At 36.9% G+C, this 13,286-nt stretch overlaps 1 protein-coding gene across 1 annotated transcript in view; it reads left to right on the top strand.

The window, feature by feature from the left end:
• LOC120418503 (RYamide neuropeptides) overlaps nucleotides 1–13,286 on the top strand; it is a 37,247-nt gene that overhangs the window by 700 nt on the left and 23,261 nt on the right. The gene's annotated exons all lie outside the window — the stretch shown is intronic.

Genomic DNA, 13,286 nt, shown 5'->3' with positions numbered 1-13,286 from the left:
TCGGTTCAGAAAAGGAATAATGCCAATGTCCTGATGAATTATTAAATTCTGAAATAAAACACTAAAAAACCGTTGCTCAGCCTACGCAAAAAGTGTAAACAGTGTGGCGGTCGATGTTGGGTTCGTGGCAACATCTGCCAATTGGTTAATTAAAGTGGGTGCTGTAAAAGCGAGCCCACAGGTCATTTTCCGCAAAATTTTGAGACATTGCTGGAAACATAGGCAAGTGAGGGAAAATCTGAAAGTGGTTTCACTAGAACAAGCATGATAAACGTAAAACTGAAATTGGGATAATTGCCATGGGAAATCTGGTGATTTGTTTCAAACTTACAACTAATAGCCACACATAAAAACGTTACTTAATCCACCTTAAGGTGGTTGGCACCTTCCTCACATTTTGGATAACTCATCCACCGATGGGTCCCAAGCCCCATTTGCATCAACATATCTGAAATCCGGTATTAAAAAAATGTATAAATAACATTTAAGAGCGAGTTTTTCACCAATGTGTAACAGGTCGTATCGAGGTGCTCCGAATTGGATGAAACCTTCAGCGTTTGTTTGTCTATACATGAGATGAACTCATGCCAAATATGAGCCCTCTACGGCAAAGGGAAGTGGGGTAAAACGGGCTTCGAAGTTTGAGGTCCAATAAACCTAAAAAATCTTAAAATTGCTCGCATTTCCGTAAAACTGCACTCTCGTAGATCAAGGGTGATTAAAGTATGGCTCGCGGGCCAAACGTGGCCCGTGAGGTGTCTTTTTGTGGCCCGCGGACCCATTTTGAATGGTCATGTACAATGGCCCGTTGACCATTTGTAAAGTGAGTTATTGTTTTTCAAAATGAAAGTTAATTTTAAACGTTTTTTTGCTAATATAAAACTACCCTGGTAACATTTTTAAACTTACAGGTTTTATCATGGTTCTGAAAACCCTCATACGGCCTAAACAGGCTTTTATGGTCTACTTAAACCCTAAAATGTTACAAGGGTAAACATTTATCCATATTTTGAAGCCCATTTTACAACACAAATATTTCGTTTAAAAATCTTTCTAATTGACACAATTACACACGTTTCAATATGAGTGAACTAGTAAACAGCGTAAGCTTTTGTCTCCCCAACCCTCCCATCCATAAAAATCGGTTCGAAAAATAAGAGCAAACAATATTTTTCAAAAAACTTCAAACTTTCAATGAAAATTTAAATGCAATCAGCTGAAATCAATTTAAAACTATTTTCCATTACTGCTTAATTGGGTCCTAAAATTAGCTTAAATTTCTGATATTATTGTTCAATACGATAAAACTTACTTTCCTGAGTACAACGACCCTTTGTACGGCTGGAAAAGATATAAATTTTAATTTAAAAAAATTAACTTCGCGGCACTTCTTGACAGAAAAAGAGCTGTCAAGTAGGACAGCTCGTTCCAAAGTTGATCAATCAAAAAAATGATGTCTTGTCAATTTATTTTTTGCATGAAAATGAAAACATAGTGATCAGCAATAGTTTTTAATTATGTTTTTTACCGTTGTACATAAAAAATTACGTAGGGCCCGATTTTTGGAAAATAATTTAAAGATAAAATTACGTCGTCGCATAATTTGTTCAGATTTTATGTCTTCAAATAAATTAAGCTACAAAATTTCTATGAAAACACAAGTACATTCAACTAAATACTATTTTGTCAAATATCTAAAACAATAAAATCAATAAATCTTGTGGGAAACTGTCATTTTCTTTTTATATTATTTTTAAATAACGAAAATGTTCAAAAACTAACAGTAATTAAAAAAACAATCTTTTTTATAAAAAAAACACCTATTTTGATATTTATTAAAAAAATAGATCTATTTTGTATTTTAAATAAAAAAACGTAGTTAAATTTTTAAATAATATATTTTGTACAGTGCATGCTCTTTTGAGCTTAACATTTGGCCCGGCATTCAAAAACTTTGAGCACCCCTGTCGTATATGCATTTGAAAGGTCTTTTCCAATCAAATTTACCACTCTAATACTTCTAGCTAACGTAAAATTTTCCGAGGATTCCGAATATGACAAAATTGAGACCAAAAAAGTGCCGCTATGGAGGCCTACAGGGCAAAAACTAACGTTGTAAAATGTTTGTTGTTGGCCAAAAAGTTAATACCGTAGGTTTATAGTCCATGAAATTCCCTAACTTTTGACCTATGGGAGTATGGATGTTGGAGGCTATTGCAAAAAGATATTATGGTTTTAAAAAAATCATTTTTTAACAGTAATTTGCAAAAGCTATGAGAAAAAGTCAATCCAATCCTGGATGTCTATGACCCATTTTAAAGTGCTTCAAAAGACCTTTCAAATGCATCTACGAGAGTTGGAATTGGTGAAGTTTTACGGAAATGCGAGCAATTTTAGGATTTTTCACGTTTTTTGGACCTCAAACATCGAGGCCCGTTTTACCCCACTTCCCTTAGTCGTAGAGGGCTCATATTTGGCCTGAGTTCATCTCATGTATAGACAAACAAACGCTGAAAGTTTCATCCAAATCGGAGCACATCGATACAACCTCTAGAACAAACCGAGCTGAATTTACAAATACTGCCTCTTAAGTGCAATAAGTTTTGAAAGGATTGTCAGATCTTCAGTCTTGTAAATTAAGAAAAATTTATAACGTGACAGATTATTTTACAAAACTAAACTGTTTTTTAAACATAACTTTTGAACGGTTCGAATCTTATCAGTCAAAACCTTCTATTTGGTTGTGCCAGTGCTGAGATAATCAAGTGCAATTATTTTGATAAATATCCCACCACACACACATAATCTTGCTCAGAAATCGGTTCTGAGTCGATATGTATACGTGAAGGTGGGTCTAGGAGGTCTAATTAAGGAGTTTTCATATAAGTTTCCCCTTTATCTCGAGCTGGGAAACTTTGCTGCCAATAACTTTTTTCCTTTTTAAATTCGTTTAGCATACCCAATTTTCATTTCAATTTTTGTCTCCCAAAATTTTCCCAAAAAAATCAAGGGGCAAAATCATTTTTTTTCCCAAAATTAAAAAAAGATGTAAAATTGATTTTATTTCATTTCAAATTCATTGTTGAACGTTTATTTCTAAAGTATTTTTAAAGGTCCTATCAACTTGTTTCATTTTTGTTTGAGTGAGACTTTAAAACTTCAATTTTCATGTTTCTTTTTCTTTAAGCAGCTGTATCTTAGCAACCAATCTTCAATGTATCTTAGACAATTTCATAGCAATTTTTCTGAACCTTTAAAAAAAATATTTTTAGAAATGTTACCTCATGGTCACTATTTTCAAAAATCGAACATCTGCGAATATTTCGTTAAAATCAAACTTTTGGTGGTTATATCTTGAAAATGGAGCCCTTTATAAAAAAATCTGTAATGTACTTTTCGATTTACATAAAAGATTAAGGTATTTTTTTTGGTATAAAATTTTATTTTTTTCTAAAAATTGCTATTTTTTCAAAAAATAACAACTCGGTGGCAGATTTTTTGACCATACTTCTCTATAAGGCTTAGAAAAAAATATAATTTAACTCAAAAATGACGAACTCCTCGTCACAGTGTCCTGATGCAAACAATGATCGAGCTGTAGCTGTCACAGCCCTGCGAAGTATGTTGGCTGACATATCGGGCAGTCAGTCAAAAAAACCAGCTAGAAGTCGCCTGACAAAATTTTTTTGCTAGAAAGAGATAGGAAACCAAACGTCCAGCTGTCATGTAAACATATTTTGAATGTGTTGGTAAATTTCTGACTAGAAAGCCTTATAGCTCAAAAGTTGCGGGTTTTTGTCCCCTAAAACATATCAAAAAATAAAAAAAATACGTATTTTGGGAAATTGAGTTTTTGTGAAAAAAATGATTATTAAAAAATCGGCAAAAAAATACGTGTACCTATTTTTTCTCAATAGTCCTCAACAATACCTGTAACGGCTACAACTTTGCCGAAGACACCAAATTGATCACATTCAATCAAAAGTTACAGCTGTTTGAACATTCACGTACAATTTTTGTGTGGACAGCTGCCGAAATTGTATGGAGACTTGTATGGGTGAATCAATGACACAAAATAGCTTCCTTGGTCATAAGGAAGGCCCCCACAAAGATGATAGTACAAATAGAATCCATTTTTGAATCGTATTCTTTAATAATAGAAAAAAAACCGTCATCCAAGTTTTCTTTTTTTCCCACTTTCAACCATAAAATGTATTTATTAGCTTTTAAAATGCAACAAATTGTTAAACCGAAATTGACCGTGAAATATATTTTTCTTCAAGGCTTTGGCAAAGTAACATGTAACAAGTAGAGTTCAAAAGTTCTATTTTAGAACGCTTGTTGAAGATTAAAAGTAAAGTTCTTCTTTCTAATGTTTTTTGAAAAGCAAAAAAATAAATAAATAAATAAAACACTACCAATATGGATTGCTGGCGTATTTTTAGAGGGTTATTTGATAATTCACACTACTATTTGTTAATTCACATTATCTATTTGATAATTCACATTTTCATACAAACACTTTCAATTTTCACAAAACCGTACTGGATGTTTGTGAGAGTCAATAATTTGTGCAGTTTGGAAACATTTTGCGCAAGATATTCATAAAAATCAACACAGAGTGCAGAGTTTTCCGTTCGGGCCCTGAATTGGATGGCGGGTTCCTTGGCCGAAACAATTAGACCCGTATTTTTTGTTTGGTCATTAAGGTGGCCTACGCCATGTTAGGGTGGTCCGTTTTATTCGATTTTCGCAAAAACCACATTTAAAAACGACTAAAATTTTCCCATTCCAATTTGAGGCCGATACGATTTTTTTTAAATCATGCTGTTTTCGCGGTGAATTGTGGATTAAGCTCGGAAATTAACAAAAAAAGTGCAAATTTTTGCCGATTTTTGAACCTTTTTTCTTATCGAAGGATCTATCTCCATTTTAGACAAGAAAACGTAGAGAAATAGCGTGTAGTAATTTGGTTGGACTTAAATCGTATTGCTTATCTTTCCAAGTCTCAGCCGTAGTACAATGTCTCGTTGTTCTAATTGCCGGTTTTGTTTACATCCGTTGTGGGTAGGGCATGACTCCTTTCACCCGGACGCTCTGGGTAACTCACATTTAAAATTTCTGCGAAAACGTTTACAACCATACCATTGGCATGGGTTCATCGATATTTGGCTGATTAAAGTTTTGGCAACATTTCGTGGCGATATTGATTGGTGTTCCGTTTCTTGAAATTTAACGATTTAAAATTGTTCGTCAATCATGCTCGAATTATGTAAGTTGAATGTTCAGTAATTATGATTGGCAGATCAAAAGTGAACCATAACCCGAACAACAAACGAGTATATTACCAGTAAAATGCCACTTCATCTGTGGTAGAAACGTCATTCGCATCTTCACAACGACCACGTGCAGTTGGCATCGAATTAGTCCCGTGATGCGTGATGGTAACAATTTTCTCCATCTAAGCGAAAGCTATCAATTCTCGGCGCTGACCTTACAATTTTCCCAAAAATGGATGCGAAATGGCATGCGGGAATTACTCTTCTTGTCAATTGCTTGACCGTCAGGCGAAAACAGCGAAGGATTACCTGTCAAGTGGGCAAGCATCTGAACCAATTATGTGGGTATTTGGGTCATCGTGGAACACGTTGGCGGAACAAAGTATCATGGTTATTTTACAAGGGCGATGAGAGATGGGGACTTTTTAATGTCTCACGAGAGTGTTGTAGAAAAAATCGTTTGATTGAAGGACAATTTTGAGTTTTTTGTTTGATGGATTGAAGAGTGTTTTTCATGAAAAGCTATGGGGTTTACTACTTTTTTTGCTGTCTGTTTACATAGTAAAAAATCATGGTAATATTATATCTAGGGAGGGACACATTTCTTAGGTCAGTAAAAATGTGTAATTTTACAACTGGTGTAATGTCACTTTTTCAGTCTAAATTGAGGTAAAATAATATCATACACGAGATAATAGGCAACTTTCCAAAATTACACATTTTTTAGCGTTTGACTACAACATTTCAACATTAATTTTTTTAATATAATAACACTTCACCTTCAAAAAAATTTTTATTGCTTTCAATTTATTACTGGAAGCCGTTTCAATATTTTGAATTTCATTTAACTGCTCCTCCTTTGCATGTCAATAGGTATTTATTTTTCAACCCACGATCCTCCACAAGAAAGGGCAAAGTAACGCTGAATTTGATGACATATACTTTTATGGTGTTACTGGTCGTATATGTCTCATAAAGAATCACCCCATCCACCGATCAGCCAGGACCTTTTGTGGTTATGTTAACCGGCTGATACCTCACAGGTACTCGCACACGAAACAATATGCAAACCGTACTGCTTGTACTTGTGTCGCGCCTTAATCCCACTCCACAGCCAGTTTTACGCAGAGACTCGAGAACAATCGGGGGGCGTTTGTCAACGAGATGATGCTTAAATTGCTGTGAAATCGTATAAAATAAATACGCCAAGAGGTTATCTCGCCAAGACAGTGCGCCCCGCGTAGACCCCTTGACGAGAGTTCCACCTGTTGAACCCGAACCTGACGGTGTGAGCATGTGTGCGGCGGGGATGTTCTGATAGTAGGTTAAGGTTACTCACACACCTGAACGGTTAAAAGTAAAGAAGCTGAATGAAGCGCGAGCGTATTGCATTATTTAGGCGTTTGCTTAATAAAAATTTCGAGTGATGTACTTTATCGACATGTTCATCGCGCGGTGAATTGCACGAGAATTTTGGGAAAATTGATTTTCACCCTGCACGGTGCTTTGGACCGTGTTTGTGGAAAGACGAGATGAACAGGTGTAATTGAAAGTTTATATTTGAAGAAGGGGGCGTAGCACATAGCCGTTTATTTGAGTTTTATGGGATTTATGGGTGACACTCGAACGAGTTTGGAGGAATTGAAATAAGGCTAACATAAAGTGAGACACTTTTTCAGATTGGGTTTTCGTTCTTTGCTGTAGATTAAAGATGATCTGTTGAACCGTCATCTTTGGCGAATCGGGACAGAAGGGACGAATTGAGACGGCTGTTTTAGCTTTGTTACTGCACAATATTTGGATATTTTTGATTGGTTTCGGATACACACTTTGAAAAAATCGTGTAATTTTCTGTCTTTTCAATGCACATAACTGGAGCGTCATATAAGACAGAAAATTACATCTGATTTGAATATTACATGAGCCAACCATCAGTCGATATGGTCGTGTAAAATTACACTAAACGTAATTTTGGTTGGAAACCATTCCTATTGGAATTGCATTATCATTATTAGTAAGAGAAAATACATGGATACTGAAATTAATCATTTATTTGAACATTATCAAAACAAAACGAATATTTTTCATGATTTTCGCGACACTTGGCCTGGTTCATTCTAGCTCTCCGGTTCCGGTTCCGATGAACTCACTTCCTTGACGGCTTGAAAACCCCGAAACTGGCCATCTTCAGCAAACGAAGTAAAGCAATTTGGCCACACCGCTATTTCCATGCTGCTTCTGGTTCCGGATCTTTACGTGGTCAAGAGGTTTCTCCACCTTGGAATGTCACGATTCTTCGAGCTTGTCACGGATTTCAGAAGGAGTCAATCGACATGGCCACTTTAAACGTGTACGGTGGCACCAGCAACCGTTCACTTCCGCATCTCTTGGGTCTTGGCCAAATCTCGTAGAATACCACGGTTCTAGGCGCTTCAAAAAGTGGTCGTGAGTCATACTGATCTGGAACATTTCACCGTCCAACAGGTTATTCAACATTTTTTTTGTAGATAAAATGGCCTGAAACAAAAAAGATCACTTGTTATATTCCTGGATATTTTGCACACAATACTCCCACCTACCTTTGCCATCGTTAATTATGTCTGCTCAATTGAAAACTGATGGAATTCCCGGCCAAATCAAACAAAATCAAGACAAACGGTGGCCTACAATTCTGCAATCACCGCAAACACAACAATCAACATGGCGGCCGTCACGTTGCACGGTCAAGAGAGAAGCATCAAGAGCACGGGAAATTGAGGCAAATCACACAGAATATTACATCAAATAACACGCTCCAGCTATGTGCATCTTATAAGATGTAATATTAAGTTGATATTGCTTTATTATTAGGTGTTCTTAGGTGGGTTGGATTTTCTTTGAAATTTAGCAATTTCGGAGCAAAACACACGCAATTTTACATCGAAAACTGATTTACATGATTAATAATTACGTCAGATTGGCAATTCCGTTCAATGTAATATTCTATAGAACAGACACAGATTAACAAAAAATAGTTCATCGATTTCCAAATTTGCTTTCCAACGTTGAAGTGCTCTTAAAGTGTTGAAGTGTGTTGAAGTGTTATGATTACCGTCATCAGGGGTGACATTATGTCTGGGGGTGAAATTGGGTCATACAAATTCCAGCTTTTTTGTATGACGCAATCACATCCCCTAGATCCACCCAAGTAACAGTTTAGGCTTTATAAAAGCTGTCACAACCACTATAAAACCTCTCTGCCAAAACCAACATTAAAACCACTTAGTCCTAACAAACTCCCCAGAACCTCGATAACCCCACTTAAAACCCAAAAGGAACTCCGCATAAGGTTGTTACGGCCTATTTATAAAACCTACATAGGAGTTCAAGGCTTTACAACTGAATCCAAACAACCTCCTCAAAGCCTTAATAAACCCTGTGTTAAAATCTTGTTAGGAGTTAGGGAAAAATGTCATTTCATACGTCTTCATGCGTCTTTCGACAAACAGATCCTATTCTGGCAAAAAATAAGTCTTCGTCTTGCCCAATGAAATTACGGAGATGGTTGTCAAACTTGGCGATGATGATATGATAGATTTTGGAGGTAATTAAAATAATTCCAAAACTTATTCCTCGCAATTGGAGCCTCAAATTCAGCAGTTGAAATTTTATCGTTAAATGTGGGGGAGATAGAGCCAAAAGCACAAGCTCGTTTCATCAAAAATATTTCTTCTGCAATCACAGTTTTTATAGGTTTTTTTATTCGCATTTTTTTTTGCAAAAAAATGTTTGATTTTTTTTAACTTCTATGTCGATGTCAGAAATTCATCATATTTATGTTTTTTTTGGTCAAGATGGCGGACAATCAAATTCAATCAGTCCATGCGTTTAGCTTCATATTTAAGCATTGCTTTTTGGCTGCATCAAATGCTCTTTTATGAGTTTATGGTTTAAAGTGAGCTTTATACATGCCTAATGGCACTTGACTGCTAAATCAGCCTGGGTTTTAAAGAAGCATGCTATAAATCTGTTTGGCATGGCATTGTCATCTGGTTTTCAAGCCTGTATTAAAACTTTTATAAAACCTTATTGAAAGCCAGTCGGCTTTTATATTCACCAGGTCCGAGGTATAAAACCTTGTTAGAACCTATTAGTTAGCTCTTGCTTATTGGTTGCGGTGAGTGCCCAAAAAAACTATTGAACAATCAAGATGCTACCGTCAAATCAAATCAAATTATTTGCTCTGCAGCATTGCCTTGGCGTTCTCGATTGCAAGATTCCTACTCGAAACTAGGTGTCCGAAGGTTTGATTGTTGAGGCAATTGCAAACCTCTTTTTACACCTAAGCTGCCATCCACCCCGGGATTCGAACTGACTACCTTTGGATTGTGTGTCCAACTGCCGAGGGAGACGACTCCACCGAGGCAGGGCCCAGGGAGACGACTCCTACACCTGGATTGAGCTATCGACCTAACACTTCAGGTTAGACCGGGGCCAACATTTACTTCCCCATCCGACGGAAGGCGTGATCAGACAAATTATCTCGATAAATGCCACCGGGACCTTCTGGGATCGAACCCAGGCCGACTGGGTGAAAGGCAATCACGCTTACCCCTAAACCACTAGGTGGTGGCTAGTTGGTATAAAAATGTTACTTGTGCAATGTTGCTAATTGGGTACTAAAGCCCTATGTAAATTTTTATGTACAACGGAAAAAACCATTTCGGTTTTTTTTCATATTAACGAATAAAAAAATTATTGACAAGACAACATTTTTTTTATGGATCAACTATGGTCAACTTGGAACGAGCTGTCAAGTAGGACCTTTTCTGTCAAGAAGGGCCGTGAAGTTAATTTTTAAAAATTGAATTAAAAATCCATTTTAAATCCTTTGCGATGGTTCAAAGGGTCATTGTACTCAGAAAAATAAGCTTCATCGTTGTGAATAATAATATCACAAGTTTATGCTTAATTTTAGGACCCAATTGGAACGACTGACAGCTGTTAAAAACACAAAACCACGTGCTCGGAAATCGAGGAACAGAGTGGTCGAATTGTAAACATTAGTTTGACAAATCGATTTTGAGTGCTTTATATTTCGAATACATTCGAGCATTCGAATTAGCACACTTTCGACAAAATTCGAATTCACGTATCCGCTCTGTAAAACCAATTCATCACCGTTGCGCTAACTTGTCGTACGTGTATTTTGGGCCAATTTGAGTTAAGAACGCCATTTTGTGCAGCTTACAATGCCACACCTTTTGACCTTCGCAGGTCCCCAAAATTCTATTTAAATCCTGAGGTATTCAATAAAAAACCGAAAATACTCCGTCATGTTTGTCACTTTTAATAAAAATAAGTTGCAATCTTGTCGTGCTATCTTAAAACAGCCTGAAAATTGATGAAAATGAGACAATTGGCCAAAGGAATTTCAGGTCAGAACGCGTTTGACACAAGTACGAGCTCGACTACCGTAAACATTAACTCGGGACTCCGGCAACCAGATTCAACCAACTTTCGGGGCAATGCACAGAATGGTCAACCAAACAAAACGTGTTTGTTATTGTTTACATTGCGTGCTCTCGTTTATGTTTATTCGAGGTCAAACATTATAACGCGTTTTTCTCGCAGCGTCAAAAAGCTTCGTACACTCAACCCCCGGTGGTTGGTCACTTTTTCGTTTGACACTTTTTTAGTTTGAACCCCGTTGGTTGGTCATAGTCAAACTAAAAAAGTGACGAACTGTCACTTTTTACACGGCGCTCACGCACACTATCAAAACAAACGATTGATAGTGTGTGTGAACTCCGTGTAAAAGGGGTGTCAAACTAAAAAGTGACCCCGTTCGTCAAACCATCGGGGTTTGAATGTACTACAAGATAGCACGACAGCGTCAACGTGATTCCTGGGACCTTCTAGTTGATGCTTTCTCTCTTATTGAAAATGAGCTGAAAAACTGTTGGTACACAGGCGAAAAAAGCTAATTTGTCACTTTAGATTGTTTTTTCCACATAATTATCCTGGATTATTATAAAGTTTGAAATCAACTAGACTAATTTTTTTGGGTCAAATTTGAGATTACAGAAAACGGTTTCAAACTATTTAAAATTTCAGCCAATTATTACTATTGCATAAAATAAAAAATATCAGACATTATGATCAAAATACAAATGCCAAACATAACATGTTTGAAATAGAAACGTGTGCACTATCTAACACTACATGTGAGGAACATGTGTCGCTTTGAAGAATGGAAAGAAAAACACTGATCGCTCCGCAACGTTTAAGAGGAAACCCATTTGTTCTGTGTTCCCACGAAATGTGTCACGTGTACGGTTGATGGTTTCCCTATAGTGATCCACGTGTCATCTATTGAGTGAGTCGTATTTATTACCTAAAGAACTAAACTGTCCTAATTTGCGATTTTATCTAGGTTAAAAAATCAAAGAACTCTCTCCACTAATAATGGACAATGAAGCGGCTTTTATCGAAAGTGACCTTTGCCTCGACCAGCAGCAGACAGGTCAACTCATTCCTAGAAACGAGGGGTTCACGACAGGGGAGCAAGTGCATTAGAACGACATCCGTCTAATGCAGTTTATGATAATGCAATTTATTAGTGCCTGTTTGCATCCTGTTGAACGCCTCCCGCACTCGCGTGGACGGGTGAATCAATCATGTAGGGAGGACGGCGGTATATTCGGCAAAAAATGGAAATCTAGTTTTTTTTCTTCTAAGGGATCTTGTTTAAGTCTTCATGTTTCAAAACTCCATTTAAAATTGAAATAAACAATACATTGTCTGTTGACCAGTGAACTTTAAATGAATCAAGTCACAAAGTTAACGCTCCAATTAGTGTAGTTGTGTAGGGAGGCATCCATAAACCACGTGGATACTTTAAGGGGGGGGGGGGTACACCCCAGGGAGGGGGTTGTTGTTGGTCGTTCATGATCCCTACAAAACAGAGATTTAAATAGGAGTGTCCACGTGGTTTATGGACGGTCCTTAGGCAATTGTTAATGGACAGAATGGCAAACGGAGGGAAAAGGTTGTAAAAGCAAAATTGATACTGTACTTTTGAATACGTTATCTGAAAATAGATTTTGTCATCTTTGTCGTATCCAAAGACTGACTTTGGTTCCTTGACCCGCCCTGCCGAAATTAGGTTAGATTTTGATTAAACGATCTTGAATAACAAAATAAAAAATGGCGACATGGTTTTTATTTTAATTCTTGATCAAAATTAGTATAACGTGAGACAAAAGTGCATTAGATAACATGCGGTTTAAGAATAGTTCAAGTTTGCCTTACAAATTTTCTTCCATAAAAATTTACATTGAAATAAACAGAAAGCTCAATAAGTCTGTGGTCTCATCGTCAAAGAGTGACTTTATCAACCATCGTGGGGTGTTTTCAGTAGAAAACTATCCATCAGCGCGCCCGTGCATGTCCTTGTTGGACATACTATTTATTGAGGACCTGTTGCAGATCGGTGTCAACGTTCTAGAGGGGAAAATGCTACGTATTTGGAAAACATCTAAAATTGTGTTGTTTCAGTATCGACATAATTATAAAATTGATTCGCCTGAAAAGAGAAACCTTTTCTTAAAATTTCACTTCTGAATGATTTTCCCCTCAAGATGGGGGTAAACATTATACAGCATTTCAAGATTGATTTATTTCCCACGTGGAGTCATTCGGCAGGTTCGTTCCTTTGCCAAAACCAGTGCAAACAAAGTCTCTGCTCAGCACACGCACCACCCGCCAGCACTTTGGGGTGGGTTGTTCGAGGGAAGGATTGTGGCCACCACACACAAGTGTATATTTTACATTCATCACTCAATAAAAGGTCCCACGATGATGGCGACCGCCGGAGCATAACACGTGGGCATAAATTCAATCTCGGTGCGAGATTTCACTTCATGGAAAGAGTGTTGGTTTTTTTTATTAGTTTGAATCGGTGTGATGTGGTTCGCACGATAAGATTTGTATCCAATCATTGAGCCGAATCTTGTGATCTCTACT

The sequence above is a fragment of the Culex pipiens genome, chromosome 3 (genome assembly GCF_016801865.2).
Source record: "Culex pipiens pallens isolate TS chromosome 3, TS_CPP_V2, whole genome shotgun sequence".
Classification (NCBI taxonomy): domain Eukaryota; kingdom Metazoa; phylum Arthropoda; class Insecta; order Diptera; family Culicidae; genus Culex; species Culex pipiens.
The sequence above is the reverse complement of the archived record's forward strand: the minus strand, read 5'-3'. Positions and strand labels throughout refer to the sequence as shown.